The 17,016-nt window shown below is 41.0% G+C and overlaps 1 non-coding gene across 1 annotated transcript; it reads right to left on the reverse strand.

Annotated features, from left to right (window-relative positions):
- Nucleotides 1-5,391: 5,391 nt before the first annotated feature.
- On the reverse strand, nt 5,392-5,465 carry TRNAT-AGU. Its single transcript has one exon. It is a non-coding gene; the product is annotated as a tRNA-Thr (tRNA).
- Between the last annotated feature and the right edge of the window lie 11,551 nt (nt 5,466-17,016).

Here is a 17,016-nt window from a genome sequence, read left to right on the forward strand (position 1 = left end):
TATTTTTTAATCTTACCTATGCCACGATCTTCTCCTCCAACTGCAAAAAAAATAGTGGTAAATATGCCTGTACAAAATGGCTTGGTACTACCTTGAGCAAAGATAACGATTCAAAGAGATATCTAATCCCATTTTTTCATTAACCAACACGGCATTGATCCATTTCCACAGGCACAGGTTCAGGAATCACAAACTGCATGAGGTATGCTCTTCTTCCTCACAGGCAGTCTTCACTCCAGTGCTCATGAATGTTCTTCCTGAAGTTCTTCACTGGGAAGAACAGATGCAGAGCAAAGATCTGGATGAATTTCAGATTGCACAGGACCAACCAAGGGCTCTGTGGCCACATCACCTGTGACCACTGCCAGGCAGGCCCAGAGCCAGTGGTGCCCAGACAGCCCCAAATCTATTTTCATGCTCTCCTGAGGGCCCTGCACTCAGAACTGCTGAAATACAGAAGCCAGCAGCAGCTGCATAATCAATTTATGTGAAACTGGTTTGAAATTATTGCCAGAGATTCAACAAAATGGGATCAAAACAAGTGACTGAATGCTTCTCTTATTTCTAGTCAAGCAACGCTAAATTTGGACCTCAGGATCTAAATGATGGTGTTAAGGGTCTTACCAGCACCTATTTTGGGGAGGTGTGGTACCTCTCAACAGCCTTGGGCTCTAACAATTCCAAAACTGTGTTGGCAACTGCTAAATCATCGACTCTCCCCTCATCTTGCAGGTTCTGTTTGCACAGACCTCAGCCAGAGAGAATGCCAGAAGAAATCACAATTAACCTCCTGGGAAATAATGTTTAGGAACACATGAAGCTCCCCCTGTTCTTGCCATCCTGAAACAAGGGCAGGTTTCGTCCACAGCAACCAAGGCAGCACAGATAATACTGTGCAAGGATTGGGTTTGATTTGCTTTAAGGGCAGGGAAATGATGGGATGTTGGTACCCTGCTCAATTAAGATACAGCATCAATATATATTCATTATGTAAAGATAACTCAAATTGCCTTGAGAAACACATAATAAAAGAGCACAACCCATAACAGGGAAAAAAACCTGAGTGGTTCTGTTTTGCCTGAAAATGACATGCAAAGTAAAATGTTAATTTAAACAAAAAAATAAAAGTGTAGCAGTGAAAATAATAGCCACTTAGGGCTGGCCAAGGAGACCTGACTTAGCATCTTATTTGACAATTTCTGTTGCTGACAGGAAATATTTATTCTAACAGAAAAGTGCTACTTATAATTCATCAGAAATAGATATGCAGAGTTAAGAGAATAGTTTATATCAGATATTTTTTCACATATTAAACCATATTCATAATAATGAGGGACACTGTAATTAATTATTTCTGGGCTGTGATGTTCTAGTATGTTCCTTCAGTGAGATATATCAAACTAAAAAACAGGTATAAATGACCATATTCTTTGTACTTATGATAGTTTTAATTATTACATTTTCTCAGAGGAGAAAAAGAGAGAAACATTTCTGAAACTTTGTTTTAAAAAGTCATCTAGAAACAATACCCGGTCAACATTTACATCATAAAAAATGCTGTAATTCAGACAGTTTCAAAACATTTCTTGTGTTAAAATATTACCAAGAGATTTTCAGGAAAAGTCATCACTCAACAGTTTCCATTGACAACAAAGAGCTCAACACGCACAGTGGCAAGAATAATGTAACGATTAATTGTGTTTAGTCATTTGTAAGTAAAGAATAAATGCTCCAGCAGATAAGGACAGACCTTGTTGTTTTGATGGCACTGCACAGTTAATAACACAGGAAAAACTCTACCCACACAGCTTGGGTTGATTCATCCCTTCCTCCCTTTGTTATGAGTCAGACTCTTTATTACCTTTTTGTTGAATGAAAAGCTCACTACGGCACAGTCAGTGGGAGTTTTGACGTCACTGAGGTCACTGATTCCCTCACCCACTAATATTAAAAATATCCTTGTGCATTTAAAGCTCTGCAATCTAACAGCTCTAGGATTAGGGGGGGAAAAAAAAGGCAGGAATTATGCTGCAGGTGCAACACCTGCACCTCACAACTTCAATCACAATGAGAGAGACGTACAGAGACTGCAGAGAGACCACAACCATCAGCAAATACCCTCAAAATACACTGACTTTCAACCCATTTGAGGATTGAAAGGTTCTTTGGCCAAAAAGGAATCCTACGTGTAGGAGGCCTCATGCTCTGGTTTAGGAATGGTATGTTTTATATATATGTAAAGAGAGAGAGAGAGAGTTTTATATATATTTATACAGTTTTATTTATATATAGTATTTTATATGTATAATTATACATAGTGTTTTATATATATAGATATAGTATATGTATATATATGTATGTATATATATAGTGTACACACACACACACAAACACAGGTATCATTCCCTTGGTCCATGACAGTCCCTCCAAAATATCTGTTTCGTGACAGGGAGGGCTCACAATCTGACTGTAATCTGGCATATGCACCCTCCAAAACCCCACAGCACTCTGGAAAGCCTGTGTTTCCTTCTTGCTGGTCACTTTGGGGCAAAAAGTTCCCCATTTGCTGCAGGAGGGCACACAGCTTGCAATTTTCTAACCAGGCATCTCCCTGCTTGAAGAAACTGAGGTCTCATTTGGACCTGAAATATAATCCAGCTTTCAACAAGTTTTTTTCTGTTCAGGTGTGCTTTTGAGCTGGGCTGCCTGGAGAATGGAGCAGCACAGGCCCTAAACAACAAGAATTTAAATTGCTCAGTGTTCCTGTCTTCCTGTCTCTGCTGCTGCCCTCTGTTGTGTTTTCTGCCTTTTAAGTGACACTATGGGATATTTGCCTCCAAGGTCACAGGCCAGTTTTACTTCTGTAGAGGTGCAGGCTGCAAATATCAACAGCAGAACGTACAAGGGACTTCTCTACCACTTTCTTCTCAGTCAGACACTCTGATGTCACTGCTTACTTTGTAAGAACAGATAATGAGAACTTTCCAACAAGCCCACAAGCAGCAGGTATCATATCTGCAAATTGCTTACAAATGAAACCATCCCTACCTGTATTTTCTGCAAGCAGCAAAGGAGTAACTGGGAAATGCCCAAACAGTTCCCCCACTCCTCAAAGTTCAGAGCTGACATGTCACATTCTGGCAAATCCTTTCATGACACATACATCACATTATACAGGCATGACACACATAGCTGGACATGCCTGTCGAGGCATGACGCGTCACAGGAGAGCAGCCCTACACGCTGGGGTTTACAGGCAATGGGGCTTCACTTGATGTTTTTATCAAATGTTTTCACCCAGATCCTGCTGAATGACATGCAGGCAGCGATGTCAGCTCGCAGGCAAACTGGAGACATCTTCCCCTGAGCCTATAGGCACTGTCACAATAAACAGCCAGTAAATATTTGACAGCCTCTAATGCTTCCCTTCTTCAGGCAACTACACTCGTGATAAAAGATCTCTCCAACGTGCACAATCTGCCTGTGGGAGTCGCTTCACCTTTTTCCTCTTCACAGCCGTGGAGAGATGAGAAATTGAACTTGATCAGGTCTGCATGTGAGAGTTCCAGCCCCCATGTGGAAATCCCCAGGGGTTGATGGGATGTTCTGGCATGGCATCACTGCACGGTTACCCCGTTCTGCCCTGGATCTGTGCTGTGGTTACACAGAGCACACTGGGCTAGGTGCAGCTCCAGTCTGATTCACTTTGACTCTGGATAATCCTCAAGTAATATTTAACCATTATTGGGATAAGCTCTGGATACAATTCCACAGTAATGAAACTCCTGAGAAAATTATTGGTCACACCAGCACGGGAGTTAAAGATCTTCTGGAGTGGTTGTGTCACTTTGAGAATTCTTTAAAATGCCAGATGCTGGCTTTTTACTTCACCACTTCATATTTTTATGTAAATGCTAAGCTGTTGAGATATTACTTCATATGCTACTCTTCCACAGTGACTTGACAGAATCTCAGCAGCTGATTCTCAAGAACAGGTTAGTTTTGTGCTCCTAATTCAGCTATAAATCAATAACAGCTACAGATCCTGGAGTTTTGGCAACTGTCTAAGGTAAAAGCTTATTAATAATATACCCACCAGGACAACTTAAATTTATTACCCCACAGCTCCTTAAAGGTACTGTGTCTGCTGTGATTAAGTCAAATAAAATGTGGCAATATATCATATTTTCCACCGCCTTACACATGCAACTCATTTATTAAATGTTCACATCATGTCAGTTAGACACCAAAAGAGAAAACCTTTAGCAGCAGCAGCAGCAGCTGAGAATAAAGCTAAAATCTAAGCTGACACCTCTTAAAATTTAATTTCTGGACTTTAAAAGTCACTTGGCTCAATCAGGGTTCTATAAAACAGTGTTATTTCAACAGTTTAGTCTCCTAATGAAAAAATTAATATTTTTCCAGTGATGCAGGTGTTATTAGCCAACAAGAGGAAACATTTTAATATACAGGCAGATTCCTTGTTTCTCTCTTTCTCACTGCAGTAAATTCACCATTATTAGGATAAAGCATGAAAAGCTGATAGAACACAAATCTCTCTTCCAATTACACACGTAAAAGATACTTTATTTATTCATCCCAAGTTAATTTTTAAGGCTTTCATAAAAGCCCAGCACCATGATCTTTTCTATTCCAGGTGAAAAGTGTTTTATTGAACTAATTCAGGACAAGACTTCACTTTCAACTCATAACAAGTGAGAATGTCACACAAAAACCAGAAAGGAGGTTCTGGGCAGAACTGGAGCCACAAGCCAAGAGAACTTGGTCAGGTATTTTCCATGTTTTGTGCTTAGACCATGAAAGAACGAGTCAGAGGTACATATCATATAAACAACCACTGAATAAATAAATGCAACATGTTCAATGATAAAAACTGTTTTTCTAAGCTGAAACTCTTTTTGCTGAGCTTGAGACCGCACTGTATGACTGACGTGGGGATTTGGTTGCAGACTATGCATGAACAACAATCCAGAGCCTCCTGAATTCTTTGGGAATTCGTGTCTCATGTATTTCCTCCTTGCCCACACAAACTAGAAAACTAAAGGAAATATGAGTAATAATTGAGAGAACACGGTGAACTTTAGGAACTGTTCATGAAAATCACGGTTAAATTACCTACATGTGACATCCACAGAGAGAACCCAAACAGCTACTGCTCGAGAACTGATACCGCTGACTTTACCACAAATTTTCAAAGGCGAATGTCTAAACGACGTACTCGCTACCGGCAATTAAACTTTAGTTTGGTTCCGTCAGTCTGGCGTGATTCCAGCGGTTCATCACCGCTCTGACCCCGCGGATCGGCCCCGTCCCGTGCGGGGAAAACAATTCCAGGGATAAGAAAAAAAAAAAAAGCTGCCCCTGCAGCTCAGGCACCGCTGGGATTCGAACCCAGGATCTCCTGTTTACTAGACAGGCGCTTTAACCAACTAAGCCACGGCGCCGGGCGGTGAAGGAGGCGGCGCCGCGGCCCCAACACCGCTCGGTGGGGCGGGGAGGGGGGAACGGCAGCGGACGGACCGACCGACAGACCGACCGACAGACTGACCGCCTTTGCCATGACACAAAACACGAGAAGACCGCGCGGAAAAGACGCGTAAACGTCAGCCTTTCGGAGGCGGGGGTGGAACCGCAGCGCTCACCCGCACCGCCCTGCTGCGTGCCCTGGGACCGCACACACACACACACACACACATCTGGCAGAAGGGTCGGGACAAACGCGTGCTCACACGAGCTGAATAACCGGGAAAAGCGGCAGGAATGGTTCCCACCCCACGCAAGCGATGCTGCTCCCGGCGAGCCCCCTCCAGGAGCCCAGCAGTGTCTGCAGGGGAAGGGGAACACCCCGCACTGAGCAGTGTCGGCGATGCCAGGTGGGCACCGGACACGAGCCGTGCCCGAAACCGGCTCTCAAACCCCTGAGACTCAACCTGTGAGGTTTAGAAAGCAGGCACTCTTTAATCGGCACCTGGTGCACTGGCTGTCATTTCACCCAGCTGCACGCCGAGGTATTTTTCGCTACAGCTCGTATGTCAGCATCACACGATTATTCATTTTTCGTTCCCCGCGTTGCTGTTACATATTCATAACATTTCCCAACGTGTATGCAGGTCCTTATAAGGTCTCTGAGGGTCTTCACCAGAGGTCTTTCTGTCTGAAGGCCCCCCCAAGTTCTAAGTAACGCCTTGTGCACTCCTTCAGCACAATGGACCTGGTTAATAAGTAACTGGGTGTTTCCTGGTTCTCTGCCTCAGTTCCCCTCCTCGTTGTTTTATCTTTAAATCACTTCGCTTAGCTATCTGCAGTTTCTATGTTGTAAATAGTATCAGCTCTTGTTACATTTCTAAGCCCCAACATCAGAGCCAGCCCATAACCCAAGGGCATCAGGATGGATCCCGCCAGGAACAGACCTGTGGCCTTCCAGTCCCTGAAGGGAGCCTACAATAAAAACTGAGAGTATTTACAAGTGATAGTACAAGGAGGAATGCCTTCAAAGTGAAAAACAGTAGGTTTAGACTAGATATTAGGAGAAATTCTTTACTCTGAGGGTGGGGAGGCCCTGGCACAGGTTGCCCAGAGAAGCTGTGGCTGCCCCATCCCTGGAAGTGTCCAAGGCCAGACTGGATGGATCTCTCAGCAACCTGGGCTAGTGGAAGGTGTCCCTGCCCATGGCAGGGGTTGGAATTAAATGGTCTTTAAGGTGCCTTCCAGCCCAGGCCATTCTGTGATTCTGTAACTACTCAGCTGGAGTATAATCAGAACCTGCAAAGCATAGAAATTGCTGTGGCAATCTAACAGGCATCCAAGGCGTATTTACAGCCAAATTACAAGTGTTACTCTCCAAATAATTCCCAGAGGAGTGTAGCCACCCTTGGCTTAGTCCAAAACAGCCTTACAGCTTTCTCATCAGGTACCTAAGAATAGGGACTGGGAAAATTACTCAAACTACAGTGGCACAAAAGCCAGGAAAAATAGGCAGATAAATCTCCTGCTCATTAATTGTCCATAATTACCACATTCTCCCCCAAACCTCCCCTGCACACAGATGTGAATCTACTGCTGCAGGTGAGGGCAGTGCAGGGCTGGAAACGAGCTGGGCTCACATGGCACTCGGACACTACACAGGTGATGGCAGCAGACAGAAACCAGCAATAAGTAAAACTTGCTGTTTTTATTAAAACCAGAATGTAAGAATTCACTTTCCCTTGTTTTCCTTGATTTGGGACATGAAGTATTCATTCTAAAGAAAACTTCCAACCTGCTCACACCACTGATGCCAAACGAACCAGGCCTCTAAAAAGCTACTGCTTTCTTTTTTCCTCTTTCAGTGGGAAACATTGGAGCTTTGATTTTTCTAGATGAGAGGAGAAAGAAAGAAAGAACACTTTCAATTCCAATATAAGATTAATTATTCTTGGACTAATCTTTTCTAAACTACAGAAGTTATTTCTGTATTACTAACGACATGAAAGCCAAATTAATTCATCTATAAAATATGCATACTTTATGTGATCTGTTTTTAAAAAACAAAACAAAACAAAAACAAAACATGAGGAGCATAGACATAGCATTTTCTTTTAGCCTCTGTTAAAAAAAAAAAAAAAGAAATCAATTAAGGAGTAAAGAGGGGAAACATTGCTGGAAAATAACAGAATTTACCACCTAATACTTATTCAAAGCCATAAATCTGTACAAAAATAGTATGCCCTAGTAATAATTTTCATTTAATCTTCACATAATTTAAACAAGGGGGGGGGGTGGAACCTACCTACTAAGATCTCTTTGTATTCCACAGCTTAACTGCATTCCAGGCTGTCACATGCCCAGTCCCAAATATTTTCTCCAGTTTAAGTTCCTTTCAGAAGGAAATGCTGGAAAGGTTGAAACCACTATTTTTAGGAATAAGGCTTCCAAACACTTTGAAACGCTAAATCTTTTATTAATTGGCATTCTCACGTATGCTGAATAGATATAATCCTCCCAGGGCTGCTCCTAATAAAGGACTTCTGCCCACAGTCCTGGTTGGAGGGAACCTTTATTGCACAGAATTCGTCTGTGCTGCATCATACCAGACAAGAACTTACTCTCAGTGCCTGAAAGCTCCTTTTCCAAATTTTTGTAAGGGGTATGACAACAAGCTGGACAAAAGTTCACGGTCTTATTCATGGTTTTAGTCAAAGAACTCTTCCTGGTGTCCACTGACAACAAAGATTCCTGTTTGTCCTTGTAAAGAAGACTGGGTCATCCAAAGAAGCAAAGGAAACCTGCCAATAATTTGCATAGAAATGTATTTTCTTTGGCAAGATTGAAATGGTGTATTCATTTAAAATTGTTTAAAGTTTCCTAAAGGACAAGCAAGCAGTTTCATTCTCTAAGCATTGTGCAACACAACTCATGTTCCTACTCCTGGGGATTTTATTCTTCACCTGATACTTCCATGCAGCTATTAAATGGATTAGTGCAGTGTGGTTTATTGTTCTTCATACAGAATGTTGTGGGTAGAGCAAGGTTAGGGCTAAGTCTTAACTTTATATGTCTATTATATACACAGCTGTACAGTCTCAAGACTACCAGATTAATTCAAAAATCAGGAGAAACAGAAGGTGGCAATGGCAAATTTTTTCTCACTGGAGAAGGCAGATGACAGAAGGCACAGTTGGATACTCTTTCAGAGTCACTTTATTGCAGCCATAAGACATGTTTCTTACATTCTGGTGTAAATGTAACAAAGGATGGCATGTAAGTCAATAATTTGTACCAGATGGACATGATTTCACTCCTGCAGGCACAGCTTTACACGCTCACACAAATCACCTGACTTTTGAGATCCCTGAGTCTGTTGTGGTGAACTTGACACAGATCCTGCTGCCCTAAATTCATTTCTGTGCTAAATGGTTCAGTCTTTTTCCTGAATAAAACTATATTTTATGTGAATTCTGATTTTATTTTTTTTAATCAATACAGTATCAGACTTTACTTTTTGGGGGGCTTGATGGGTATCTGGTTTTTAGCTGTTTTGTCTTGGTACTTTGGGACTTTTCACGTTTACTTCTTTTTACCTGACCATTATCTGACTAAAGCAGATGCATAGAAAAAGAAAACCCACACAAAAAAACCAACCAGACAAACAAACAAACCAACCCTACACAAAAACAGATACATAACAATAATATTAGATTAAATACTAAACCACTTCTATCACAGTCAACATAATTTGATTCCTAGTTAACTATTCATGAAACTGTTTACAAAAAAAAAAAAAAATAGACATTTTTCTAATTACTATACTGTAAGTATTGTCAAAATGCACCCAAACAATTCCTGTACCAATATTAAATGTATTCTCAAAGTTTCTATTTATTGATACTTTTAGGAATGTACACATTTTCACTGATTTATAAGACTTATTTAAAAGCTTAAAAAGCTGCTCACTGCTTTTCAATACCTGCTATTCAACAAGAAAGCCTGATAAAAAATATGATAGAAATATGAGAAAAAGAAGTTATTTTTCATGCAGTTTCACTTAATGGTTACTGACAAGGAGGAAAATAGACAAAAGATCTTGCAAATCCCCTACCCAAACAAATTGAGGCACTGTAATAAAAAGCATGTTTCAATAGCATTAAGCTTGATGTTCTTTCCTTCCTGACACTTCTTTAGAATTCATGTTTTAGAAATCAGCTTCAAAAAACTCCTCAGAATTCTTATAAGCTGATTTATGTCCAGGAGCACATGACTATTACCTGCCTTGATTTAGTAATGCTCTTGTAGAAGTGGCCTATTGCTCTGCAGGAGCATCAGGTGTAGAGAAATAAAATATTTCTAAAAACAAAAATGCACCTGTATATGAAAACTGATGTTCTTGCCAAAAAGCACTATTTAAAAAGGATTGTTACTACTACATTCCTCTCCCAAAAAAGTATTTGACAATCTCTGCAGAGAGAAAAATGCAACCAACCTGTTTTTTCAGACTAGAAATCTGCCAGCTTTCCTTTAACACTGAAATTCCCTTTCTGCATAAAGTGTGACGTGCTTAAACAACAAAGGGATAGAAGTGAAGAATTTTTGAGCCTCTTGCTTTTCTGGTTTCTGCCACTGAAGGAATGTGATCCACCTTTTCAATAATCTACAGTCTCAAAGTAGAATCCCCAGAAAAAGATGCCATATTGCATATTACCAAAAGAGGGATTGACATTATTTCCATAAGGATGGAATCTTCTCTCAGATGAGCACTGCCAGTATGAGAGCTAAAACTCTCTCATAATTACACACCATGTCTTTGGAAACAATCTGTAGCAATCTGAAACTGCCCACACATTTTAACATAAAAAGGAACTTACTTAGAAAATTCTTTTTAAAAGTTTTCTGTAATTCCTTGAGGTAAATACTGATTGCAACTTGACCACTGTTCAATTTCATTAAAAAAAGTAAAAAAACTGAAAACTCAAACTATTTTCACTTCTCTTTAGAAGTTAGATCCTGAAACCACATCAGGAATTCATGGTTACCTTCACAGAATCACAGAATGGGTTGGAAGGCACCTTAAAGACCATCTAATTCCACCCCCTGCCATGGGCAGGGACACCTTCCACCAGCCCAGGTTGTTCCAAGCCCCGTCCAGCCTGGCCTTGGACACTTCCAGGGATCCAGGGGCAGCCACAGCTTCTCTGGGCAACCTGTGCCAGGGCCTCCCCACCCTCACAGGGAACAATTTTTGTTCCTAATATCTAATCTAAACCTACTTTCTTTCATTTCAAAGGCATTCCCCCTTGTCCTGTCCCACATGTTCTCATAAACAGTTTCTCTCCATTTCTTGTTTTTCCTAATCACAGCATCTGTCACTGAGCCCCACTAAAGCAAATTTTAACTGTATCACCAGGAAAAAAGGCTTTATTATTTTCAGGATAACAAAAACAACTATTTGTACCGTACATCCATGGTGAAAAGCAGTTAGAAAATTCTTACCTGACTGCTTCTTGTCCACTCAGGTTAAAATGCTGCTGGGAAGTTCATGTTTCCCTGAAAGCATCAGCTCTTCCTATCCCTGGTAAACAGCAGGCACAACGAGAGCCTCACAGCTTCTCTGGCTTTAAGCTCTTTAAGTATAGGTATTTTCTACTTTTTTAACAATTTAATGAGGAAATGTTAAGAGAGAGTTGGCTCAGTACCTTAAAAAAAATTAATTTTGAGGCTGTTGATTGTGTGAGAATGGAGGGAAGAGCTGTGGGAACAGAGAGTGGCTCCCCCCCATTTTTAGGGGAAGAACCCCGTTCTGGAAGCTGGCCAGGCCAAGCAGCTGTGTTGGATACCCTCATTCTGACAACAGCAGCACAGCTGGCTCGAGCTTAACAGCATTCAGTTGGCTTAAGAATAGAAACAAGTTAAAATACAACATTAATTATTTACTCCAGCTGGGAGGCTGCCCAAACGTGAATGGTGTTAACAGATAAAATTCCTGCAGTTCAGGAAGGCACAGTGTCATTTTGATAGGCAGATGCCACACCTCAGAAATACAATGACAAGATGAACATCTATTTTTTCCAGCACAGAGTAGTCAAACACGCATACATAAGACATGGGGTTTGTAGCAGAATCTTTAAAACACGCTTTTAAATTTAGTTAGGAGCCCAGAATATAATTATCCCAAAGCACAGATACTAAACTGGAATTCTCCATAGTTACAGAGACATCAACATTTAAACAGATGCCGCTTTTTCTAATGGGAACCCAAGTTAGCCACAGGGATTGCTGTGAGCTGGGACATTTGGAGCAGCAGTGTTAGATTCTGCAGGGTAGGTCAGCTTACATTTAAGGTAATGTTTGGAAGGCACAGCCTCCTATACAAAGATGAGATTTTACACGTAACGGCATTTGGAAGCTGTTTTTAAGCCCAAGGTTTTGAAGGAAAGTGGTCTTTTCTCAGCTCTTCCAGAGTGGAATGTCCGTGAGTGTTTAACCAAGCCTTGATTGGCATCTGAAAAAAATTTTAAAAAAAAGGTCAAATAACGCTGAGTTCCACATCTGGTGCGAGATGGAGATTGAGACGCAGGCTGAGCTGTGGGTGGGACCCAAAAGGACAAGGGGCCGGGAACCTTTGGATGACACAGGGCACGAAGAGCGGTGGCACAGCCGGGGGAGGGACTCGGAGCTCGGCACAAGGGCCGAGACTCACGGGATAGAAAAGCCCAGGGTGGTTTGTTTGGGTCCCTCCTCGAGGGCACCGCCTGGAGATGTTTTGTGTCAATAGGGCTTTACAGAACGAGACGTCTGAGAGCGCTGCGGGTGGGACGGGAGAGGGAACCCGGCGTGACCGTGGGTGGGGTGTGCGGGGAGCCAGGCGGGACACGCCGGTCACCAGAGCTGGAAGGGGCACAGTCTGGGGGTGGGACTGGCAGGGACAGTGAATGCTCACACTGCACCGTTTCCTCGACAATTAAACCTCTATTTTCCCAAGATAGGAAAGACCCGAGGCTACAAATCTGAGCTCTTGACAGCGCTTGAATTCTCTGAAATTGATATTTGCAAAATACATAACTTTACAAATTATGTTAATCCTTCTCTTTAGCTCAAGTCTGTCAGATTATTTCCACTAAAATAAGAAATTAATTAAAGGTGTCATAATACCACAGGAGTTATTTTCAAAAAATAAAATCACAATGGCTCAGAAAACATTAATGAGAATTGGACTTTATTTCAATCCAGCTATTACCACCTCAGCTTCTGGGTACTATTACTGTGAATATGGAAGGAAAAGGAAGCCCAGCTCTAAAAAGGGATAACTAGACATGGAAGAGCTGCCTCATTTACAGAACTGTCCACCTGGAAAAGTGCTTGGGCCACATCCCCATCACTCTGAGCACTAATTACCCAAATCAAAGTCTTAGTTCTTTGTTTTGATAAAAGCTGATGGATGTCTTTATATACAATTTTTCTATTTTTGCATTAGTAATAAACTTAGAGCTGGACAAGGCCACCCTGTTCAAATCTTATAATGTTAATTTGATCAATCTTAAATGTCTCTTCTGACACTGGTTGTTGTTATCATACCCATTTATATCCAAAAAAGAGGGAGATACGTTCAGACTTACCTGAGATCAAATAATTAGCAGCACCAAAACTGGGACCAAAAGCAAGCCTATTTACACTAACTATATTTTATTGTGCCAACAAAGAACGTTGTGTTTTTTTTGTTTATTGATAACAAAGCAATAAATAAGAGCTTTGCAGCTGTACCTCCTACCAGCTGCAGTCAAAAGGATATCAGAAGTATTTTTCCTGTTCCCATACCCCGAGTCTTGACAGTGCTACCACATGTTGATGTTACCACTCTAAAAATTACATTACTGAAAACAGCAAATCGATGTTGTCACTTAAAAGGAGGTATTTAAAAAATAAACCACAACGTTTAATCCTGACAACGATCTGACATTCTCACATCCATCAATTCAGAACAGATTCTGAAGGGCTACAGCAAAAATTAGCTCACAGCTCAGCTGGAAAGGGGATTATTTATATTTCAGTGAGAAAGTAATAATGAAAATGTCACGTACACGACCTGCAGTGCAAGCAGTCAATTACATCATTACAATACATTTAATTACTCCTAACATTAGGATAAATCTAAAGCCATTATGATGTCTTTTCTTTAATGAAAGTGTTCTTGTCAGTGGGTTCTTTTTGGTTTTCAGTGGTTATGCTGCTGGGTAACCCTCTACCACAAACACAAAGCTCCATTAGACATCAAAGCTGTTCAATAAAGTTTACTACAACTGGCAGGTTTCCACTGAATGGGGATCAAAAATTTTTCCCTCACTTGGTTTTATTAAAATATTCCCAAATATCTAAAGTAATATTTACATTGAAACTCACTAGATGTGAGAAACATTTTAGTACCATTTTTGGCTTCTTATTTTTAGGAAGTTCTTAAACTGTCACTTTTATATATTCCATCTGAGAAATTTGATGGCAGTCTAACATTCTAACAACTAAAAATACAGCTGTATTACTAAAAACTCTTTATTCTCCATATTTGTGTAAATTCTGTAACCAACAAACTCTCTGCTCCTAAACAGAAACACTTCAAACAAAATACCACACAAAGTTTATGAACTGGCAGCATTTTGGATTGGAAAGTGGTGTCCAGGGCTGTTCACAAAGGTATTTTACCTTTAATTGCTGTTCAAAATAAACACAGTTGTCACAGGCAGTGTGGCATGTGTACTACTCAGTGATCAAAAAACTCATCAGTTAAGACCACAGTCTGATAAGAATTGATTTAATCTATGACTTAGTGACAAAATATGGAAGAAATAGTATCCCTGGAGGCACTGCATGACCTACTTAACCAAATGTTAATATATGCTGCAGTTATTTTAATTATTATGTCCACAGATTGACACTGGATCAAGATGCATTTCTTCTTTATTTGATGAGACAGGCCCAGTGGAAAGGTCACAGAATACTGAGAAACATTATAGACAGAAAAGAACTTCCCTGAAGGTCTAAATCTCACTGCCAAGCCAACCCCTGAACTTTGGCTAATTCAATATTATTCTTTTATACAAATGACATGTATTTATTTATCTCCTTCAGAACACATGACAAAGAGAGACTTCCAGCCCTGTGTAACTCAGAAGCAGAATTTAAAAGGTCCTTTGCCCAAAAAGAGGCTATAACCTATCAGAGTATTCCAACATGCATTTCAGATGCCAGAAAGATTCCAGTTTAATTCAGCACAGTAACTCACATTTCAAAGTATCACAGGATCACTCATCCTACCTTCCGCCAGGTAAACCATCTTCTATTTCCACGATTAACCCAATTATTTCACTCAGCTTTTGTCTGTGTAAGTACCAAGAGGTTTCAGAATCTGCCTGAAAGCCTAAACTCCCTTTATTATGTGTTCTTTCATGTGTCTTCAATATGAGAATAAAATCTTGTACTTCTGACCACTACTGCCCTTCTCAGCATCAAGTCTCAGATCTAGAGCTGCTTCCTCACCAGGACTTCCACTGCAAGGAGCTCTCCTGCTCACTTGGCAGCTCCTAATAACAGACAAAACTTGAAAGTAAATTTATTTTTCACTTTTTCACTTATTTTCTGTGTGTGTGCCAGTGTACTAACTGACACCAGAATCATTAGGAATGTTTCTAAGATAAAAGAAAAAAAAAACCCAACCCAGATCAAAGCTACTGTGGGTTCTTGTTCTATATTTTATGAGTCAAAAAATCTTGCAGTCAGAACTGCCCTTCTAGACTTACCCAGCCTTTGTCTGCTGCCTGTGCTATTAATCTTTGTTTTCCCAAAGATTCGTGGACTCCCAGTCCACAGAGATGCTGTTTGTTGTCGAGAGGAACTTCAAATGTGTTCTCAGTGCACTCAGCTGTTTGATATCTGCTCTTTCAAAGGGGAAAAAAGAGAACCCCAAAGTGAAATTCTCAGGGCTGGCCCAGCCACCCAAGATCAAGTCCACCGCGCTCTCCTGAATTTTAAAATGACTTCAGCTGTTTCTGCAGGGGAGGAAATTAATGTCTTAATACATCTTTCATAATTCTTGTGATCAGAAAGTCTCCAATAATCAGGCAAACACTTTTAGATAGATTCTGAAAAATAAGTATTGCTCAACAAGTGTTGAATAAATCTTTCTCAGATAAAGACTACAAACATTCCTTAAACAGAAATTAGACACTTCAGGCAAGACAATAGCCTTTCCAGCGAAATGAACACTCATGGATTTACTGTACTTCAAAAAAAATTAATGGATTATCTTCCTATTTTCAGGTTTTGATTATAGTTTACTTACAGTAACTGCAGGGAGGTCTCCCCTCAGTCTCCTCTGCTCCAGCTGAACACCCCAAGTGCCCTCAGTGTCCTCACACGGCTCCAAATCCAGGCCCTTCCCCATCTCCGTGTCCCTCCTTTGGACACTCTCCAGTGGCTCAATCTCTCCTTCCATTGTGTCCCCCCAAAGTGCCCCAATGTTGAGGTGAGGCCGCCCCAGGGCAGAGCAGAGCGGGACAATCCCCTCCCTGGCCCTGTGGAACCCCCCTGGTGACAAATCACAGTCTGATGTCACCCAGTCACTGTCACCCTCTGTGCCCACCCCTGAGCCAGTTGCTCACCCCTCACAGGGTGTGTTTATCCAGCTGTGGGATGGACAGTTTGTCCAGAAGGATCCTGGGAGAGACAGGATTGAAAGCTTCACTGAAAATCCAAAACGATCACTTCAGCTGCCTTTGAGGCAAAAAAAGTTTGGCACTGTCAAAGTGACAGTTATTAAACTGTAAATGTCATGACTAACACACTGAGAGAGTTACTTTTATATCTCCTATCTACAATATTTGCTTAAGACTGCCACATGTCTGTTTACTTCGGAACTCGCTATTGAAAGCTGGGACTTTTTTCATTCTGGACTTCCTGGTTTCTTTGAGCTGGAAATCCACAGCTCTTGGATAACCTGAGCATTGCCTGGACTTCTTGCACATTTGGGGCTTTTTCATTATGCCTGGAAAAGGTTGGGGTTGTGGTAGAAATCTACTGCACAGCAAGAAACCAACATTTTAGGTACTTTATAAATTGTTTGAATTTTTATGACATTAAGGCACTACTGTGACTCATTACCAATTAATTCTTAGATGAAGTCATGACTGCTTAATGTACATCAGAGCTCAACACCTGCAATCTACCTAGCACAGATACACTGTCATTTGCTTGCATAACACATAACTGTATCACTCCAAGCCTTCTTACAGATTTAATTTAGATTTGATCACCTGGAATCTCGACACTTCCCCCATTCAGATCTAGCCATTGCTTTGCCCAGAATGGCTGGAATTTTAAGGAAATTCCAGCAAACTACACAAAACTTTGCAGAGCAAGAAAAGAGGCTCAGTTGAGATTGAAGGAAAAAGGCAGTGACAAGTATGAAAACACCACGGTGGTGCTGGGAACAACTGTCTGATCCCTGATTTATCTTTCTCCACGAAGAATCCCACA

Source organism: Empidonax traillii, unplaced genomic scaffold (genome assembly GCF_003031625.1).
Source record: "Empidonax traillii isolate 1590-97213 ecotype Southwest subspecies unplaced genomic scaffold, ASM303162v1 scaffold1452:size106483, whole genome shotgun sequence".
NCBI lineage: Eukaryota > Metazoa > Chordata > Aves > Passeriformes > Tyrannidae > Empidonax > Empidonax traillii.